Source organism: Adiantum capillus-veneris, chromosome 11, assembly GCF_014529385.1.
Source record: "Adiantum capillus-veneris isolate H3 chromosome 11, ASM1452938v2, whole genome shotgun sequence".
Taxonomy (NCBI): Eukaryota; Viridiplantae; Streptophyta; class Polypodiopsida; order Polypodiales; family Pteridaceae; genus Adiantum; species Adiantum capillus-veneris.
Genome location: NC_140941.1, coordinates 88,565,494 through 88,572,611, shown reverse-complemented (window position 1 = coordinate 88,572,611; position 7,118 = coordinate 88,565,494).

The following is a 7,118-nucleotide window of genomic DNA, read 5'->3' as shown; positions in this document are numbered from 1 at the left end:
GGTGATCCGTAAAAAACACAAACTTGTTGGCTAGAAGATAATGCCGAAATTTCTTCACAGCATATATCATTCCTAATCCTTCTCGCTCTGTTGTGGTGTAATTCTTCTCTGCATTGTTGAGCTGTCGACTGGCGTAACAGATGGATTTTTGGCGTAACAGATAGAAAAATCCATGTTTCCTTCTTCTGGCTGAGCCAGAATGCATCCTATTGCATATGCCGAAGCATCTATATGCACATGGAATATCTTCTCCCAATCTGGTGATTTCAAGACTGGAGCAGTAATGAGTGCCTCTTTCAATTTCTTGAATGATTCCTCACACTCCTCTGTCCATTCAAAGTTCACTATTAGCCTGTAAAGTGGTTGGCCTATTATAGCGTACATGTAAATGAATCGTCTACAATATCCGCAATGTCCCATAAAGCTCTGTACTTGTTTCGCATTGGTTGGTCTAGGCATATCCACTATAACTTTTATCTTCTCTAAATCCGTGGATATTCCGTTTTGTGAGACAATATGTCCCAGAATTCTGCCCTGTCGGACCATAAACACACATTTCTCAGGATTGAGACAAATGCGATATGTCCTACATTTCTCAAATACTTTTCTTAGGTGTTCTAGATGCTCATCTCTCAGAAGAGAATGTACACATAAGTCATCCATGTATATTTCTAGAAACAACCTTAAGTATTCTTTGAAAGCATGCGTCATCAGCCTCTGGAAGGTTGCGGGAGCATTGGTTAGACCAAAAGGCATAACCCGATAAGCATAAATTCCCACTCCGTTGCAAAAGCTGTTTTATGTTGATCTGCCGGTGCTATGGCTAGCTGGTTATATCCTGAAAAACCATCAAGAAAGGAGTATGCTGTTTTCCCTGATACACGCTCTAGAACATGATCAGTTATCGGCAGGGGATAATTGTCCCTGATTGTTGCAGCATTCACTTTCTTTAAGTTGACACACACTCGGAGTTTTCCGTTCTTCTTGGGTACCACCACAATTGGAGATACCCAATCGGTGTGTTCAATCTCGTATATGAATTCAGCTTCCATTAGCTTATCTATCTCTTCATTGATTCGCTTAGCAAACGTATCATTATATGTGTATGGTCTCTGTCTGCTAGGTTTTGCATCTTGTTTTAGTGGGATTGTGTGTTGGCATATCGATGGGTCAACTCCCTTTAAGTCCTTATAAGACCATGCAAACACATCCCTGTACTCTCTGAGAAGACTCAAAAGTCTCTCTTCCTCGCCTGGAGACAAATCTGTGGCTATGTACACCGGTCTAGGTGTCTCACCTGGAGCTGCTAAATCAAATTTTTTTGCATCCTCCGGTCCGTCATAAGATTCGTTCGCCTTTCTCTCTCGAATAGGTTGGGTTAATACCACCTTCCTATCCTCTATTGTGAATTTCCTGTAGTGAGAGGGAACATCCATGTTTTCCTTGATTTTAGCGTTGTCGTCCTCTCCACTCTCAATTTCTGTCGTCCAAACTTCTTTCAGAGTTTTCTTCAGCTCTCTGTACTTGTTTCTACGTTCTAACTTGGACTCTGTGTGTTCTCTGTTGCGCTTGTTCTTTTCTGATTTTTCTGTTTCAGTTTTCGTTTCATTCCTTTGAACTTGATTTCTTGAGCTTCTTTTGTCTTTTCGTAAGCTCTTTTGATCATTGCCTCTCATTCTTCCAGAAATCTTGTCCTTAACACAATTTTGTTCTTTACTAGCATTAGGAATTGATTTTTTCCTCTTATTCTAGGCATCGGATTGGTTCTAACCCCCTTTGTTTTTCTCTTTGTTCTATAGCGTTTCTGGCGTTGTTTAGTTTGGTTAGGAAAATCATAAAATCTGACATCCGTTATAGTTTCTTCGTTTCCGCTTGAATTGTCCGTTGACTCGTTGTCTGCTTCATTTCCCCACTCTGGATGATCGGGAATGTCGTGAAACACCTCTTCTTCATCTTCCTTTTCCAGTGTATCGTTCTTTTCAATTTCTTTTTCGAGTACAGTTCTCAACATGAAGTACGGAACCACGTCGTACCCGTCCTTGTCGCAAAATTTTGTTGTGGGACCATCCGGAATTGCACAAACATCTAGGGTTGCTAGAATGTGTGTCCATTCTAATGGTTCAAGCGTGTCCTCTGAAAAGGGTTCTCCTATAAAAGTTTCGTCTTCGATAGCCCTTTCTAAAACATATTCTTCTCGCCTCAGACTTCCACATTTCGAGGCTCCACACATCCATAACTCCTTGGGCTTACCTAACCAAGCTGGAAATTCGGATCCCGCCAAAGTAGCTGAATCAAACTCCTCTACCGGTGTTCGGTTCACATCTTTGTAGCTATGGTCTTTCAGGTTCACACGTGTAGTGGTTTCCATATTTCTCAGGTATATGTGATCGTAGCCCCAATCCTGGACCATTTTCAACTGTCTCATGAATGGTCTTCCCAGTATGATATCATAGTTATTCTCCTTGCCAAAATCGACAATAGCAAAAGTATGTTCGTATTCAATGCCGCAAGAAGTCACTACGACTTTCTCTAATAACCCCATAGGTTTCTCCATGTGTCCATCTGCTAATTGGAGTTTCAACCTAGTCTTCCTTATTGCTGGTTTCCCCCATTTTTTCCAGATTTCTTTTGTAGCAATGGCTACCCCAGCTCCGCTGTCTAGTATTGCCATCGTGTTCACTCCTTGGAATTCAACTGGTAAGGTTGTATTCCCCTCTTCACCTTCGCAATACTCTCCGACCTTGTTTAAGGGTACAGGCTTAGCGTTCTTTTGTGGTTTGCTCAGCTCTTGTATACCCTCTTGCAGTCTCGATGTTGGGTCTTTTATCCCAAATTTCTCCAAGCATTTTCCTACAGTGGTCCACATATGTGGTCTTAGCCTCAAAAGCTCAGCTAGAGTGATAGTGCATGTCACTGGTGTTGACAAGATCTCTATCAATCCTTGCGAGTCCATGACTTTTTCTGATGAAATTCTTTGTGAGGGAAGTGCTCTAATCTCGGATTTTGCTTCATACTCTCCTAAGTATGAAGGTAAGGTATTCAGTGAATGAGGTTTGCTCTCCATTGTTCTAACAGAGCCCCCATCTCCCCAGTAAGATTGCAGATCCAAGTCCACTTGAGATCCTGCCTCAAATTCCACTATGGGAGGATTCCTGATGTCCTTTTCCCAATTTGTCTGATTAGCTTGGCAACTTAGCTCGTTTGCAAAGTTTGCCTCTCTCACTTGTTTCCAAAATTCATTGTAATCCTCATCTCTTCCGTAAGACCTCTGTATGACTGGATGAAAACTCTCTATCTCCTGATCGGTTGTGTTCAATACTATGCGGTCATCCTTGTGTGTATTTTCAGGCTTTTGTGCACTGGGAGTCTTTTCAGCTACCCGTGAAATGATAGTCTCTTGCTGAATTGGGTTTTCCGTTCCACAATTCATTGTTTCTCTTGGTGGTTCTAATAAGGCTTGTGCAGTCTCGATCATTCTCTGGCACATTTCAAGTCTCTGCTTTTCCAATTCCGCGTTTGGGTATGTCATCCACCTCTGTTCTTGTGTTTGGTTGTTCTTTAACCTAGCTTCGTAAGCTCTCATCAGTGCGTCCAATGGTTCGTGTACTTTGTCGACTAGCACTGATCCCCCTGAGCTTAAGCTCGTTGTTTCTTTGATACTCTTTTGTTTCGTTCTTTCCGGGCTCATCTCTCGTTTCCCGTTTTGACTCTCAAGTTTTTCTAATCTATCTTTAGTTTGCTTTAGTTCCTCAGCTAGAATAGCGTCTTCACGTTCTTTTCTCAACTTCATGCGTGCTTTTCTAGCTTTCCATGTGTTTCTCTGACTCCGCGGTCCTTGACTAACCACTTCAGTCGCTAACTTTCCATTCTCAGGTTCTCTAGTGGTTTTCTTAGCTTGAGCTCTAGTAACAACTTGCGTTGGTATCAGAGTTTCATTTTCAGACCCACTGCTGGTAGGAATAGTTTCTAGCATATTCAATGTCGTCTTTTGCACTTTGTTTGGATTCTTTGAACAATCCTCAATGAAGTGAGTAACCCCACACTCAGTGCAATAAGCGTTAATTCTAATGATTTCCGTATGTGGGCAAACATTCATCAGATGGTCACCTCCACACTTGTAACAGGGTCCTAGTGCTGGTCTTGGTCCCACTTGATTCGTCCTTTGTGGATAGGATGGTCTTTGTCCTGTTAACCCTCCATGAGCTATGAACATCAATGTTCTTGCGTCCAAATTGTATCTCTCTTCATCAGAAGCACTTGTAACTGTTGGTATTCCAACATTCCCAATCATGCCCCATGGTTCTGGTTGTTTGGGTTCTTCTGGTGGGTAATACACAGTTGGAGACATGTGTGCACCAGATTCTTCATAATAGGCTTGAACAGGCACTAAGGCTTGTTCTTCCTGATTCTCTAAGGTTGGTGCATATCTAATGCCCACTGGTCTTGCTCCTGGTAAAGGTGGTTGTTGTCCCAATACCGGTTGCGGTCTTTCTATCCCCATAGGTCCTGGTACATTTTCCGTTGGGTATCGAGGTACTGGATGTACCTGAGGTGGTGCTAATTGAGCAGGAGGTGCATACTGACGCTCCCTTACATACCCTTTGTTGTAATAGCACTCCTCTGTTGGATGGTTTGTCCATTTTTGTTCAATAGCACACCATTTCAGTGGTTTTGGCAATGGTTTTTGGTATGGTGCCATCCTTTTTAGAGCATCTTCTATCATTTGCTCTACATTTGGCATGGTTGTTGTTTGAACATTCTTTTTAGTGGTAGTCTCGCTCGCTACGGAGGAAGAGCTACTGGATGCAAAATCTGTATCCGCTGACACCTCTCCATAAACCGTACAGTTATCCACTAAGTACAATGCTTCTCTCGTTACTTGCTCGAAACTTGTACAAGCTTTCAAGTGCAAGTCCTTCTTGAGAGTGTCGTTTCTCAATCCTTCAATAAAGAGAACAGATAGTCTGTCATCTTGTGGTCGTTCACGTACTGGACATCTCTCAATGTATTGTTTGAAGCGAAGTGAAGCTTCCTTCACTTTTTCGTGTTCTCTCTGTTTAAAAGCATATATTTGTGAGACCGTATTGTGCTTAATCCCTCGTTTTGAGAATTCCTCAGCAAACTCTCTTAGCAAATGGTCAATGTCATGGAATCCCCCTCTGTTCAGTGGTTGAAACCATGTCAATGCCGTACCTTCTAGAGTAAGACCAAATCCCTCGTATTGTGTATGGAAATCTGTTATCTGCTCAGCTCTTAAGACTTGCTTAAAGAGTGACACATGTGCATACGGATCTCCTGAACCACCATACTTCTTTGGCATACACTTGGCTACTTGAGATGGTCTCATACGTCTATGGTCTGCTACCAATCTCATTGCTCCTGTGTCCCGGCTAAAGCTTTCTCTAGCATCATGGACTTCATGGGTTACCCTTGTCGGTTCCCCTGCCCTGAATCTACTACTAGGAGGTAAATGTGATGGTTCCGCTTCGAACCTTGGACCTGGAGTGGTATACGTGGGGATTGGAACTGCACTACCTCGATTCGTATCCATTGACTCTCTGGAATGTAATGATCCCATTGGTCCGGGCTTCGAGTACTGAGGTTGACTGAAAGAGTCAGCAGCCTGAGTTCTTTGTCCTCCTGTTGTCATTGGGTTTTGCACTCCATTTGTTGGTGCTGGTCTTTGTGAGCTAGAAGTAACATAATACTGATGTAGTGGTCCCCCAAAGTATGTATATCCTTCTAATTCTTTCTTGCCCATTGTTGAGTATTGCCTCCCATACTTGTCGTAAGCGGCAATTTTCACTTCCGATCCCTCTGTGTAGGTAAAGACATAAAGTCTTTTTTGGTCTGTCAACTCTCCGGTGTAGGGTTCTTCACATCTATAATAGAGATCTTGCTCCCCATTATTATATTTGTATAGCCCCACATAGATGTTATCAGTGTTGATCCTTGTAGTTTCATTCTCTCTTCTTAACCTCGCATCAGGGAAGTTCATTATTGGTGCTTTCTCCTCAAGTTCTTCATCTACTTTGGCTTTGGTGCCCATCAATCCCCACTTGTCCACAATGTTAGGGTTTAGGACTACCAAGTACATGGTACCCTCGTCATCTAGATATCTATCTCCGCTATAGCTCACAGGCACTAAGTCCTTGAACTCACTAGGTCTATCTTCTATCTTTACACAATAGCGGTCCATTCCATCTTTGTAGATCTTGGCACCTTGCTCATTGTCGTACTGGTATTTTATGAACAATAGCTTCATTGTGGCGGAAGGGTTTGATGATCCTGCTGCCATATTTTCTCTGTTGTTCAGGTTCAAGTGTTCCAAGTGTTCGGTGAAAATCTCGTAAGATCTCTCCGAAGAAGTATCAGAAACACTTCCTTCAAAGATCGGCTCTAATGGTTGCACCCAACTTTGGTTTACACTTCCCTCGGTTGATATGACACTTGCTTGTTTCCCTTGTTTTGGTTGGTTATTCTGGAGATTCCTGCCCGATCTCAAATTCATCAATTCCCCTAAAGGACTTTAACTTTTCCGTCTCGGCAATTTGTTTTCCCAAGTTTTTGTGGTCAGAATTGATCCAAACTGATTGATACTTGGTCAATTGTTTAATCTTGTCAGTTGGACAACTTCTGTTTCATCAAGTGAGAATTTTGTTGCAGTTATGCTGAAAAAGACATTATACGCGTATGATGTCTTTTTTCACAGATTTGGACTATTTTGGTTATGCTCACTCTCAGTAGCCCCCTTATGCTTTGTCCACTCACAAAATTCAGTTTGAACTCTGTTTGAGCAAGTTATGGCTAATTTAGGCTTTTCTTGGCAATTTTCCGCTTTTGACTTGTTTTGGGTCAATTGTGATCCAAATGGGATGAAACTTGAAATATAACCTCTAGACAGCTATTACAATGGATCTGTGTTGGCAAAGTATCAAAATATGTCCAAAATTAGGTCAAAGACATCATACGCGTATGATGTCTTTTTCATCAATTTGGGTCAAGACTTGATATTTATGCTTTCTACAGTGTTTGTAACAATCTTGTCAGGTCAGATATCAAAAATAAGCAGTGGATGTGCTAAAAGACATTATACGCGTATGATGTCTTTTGTCCCA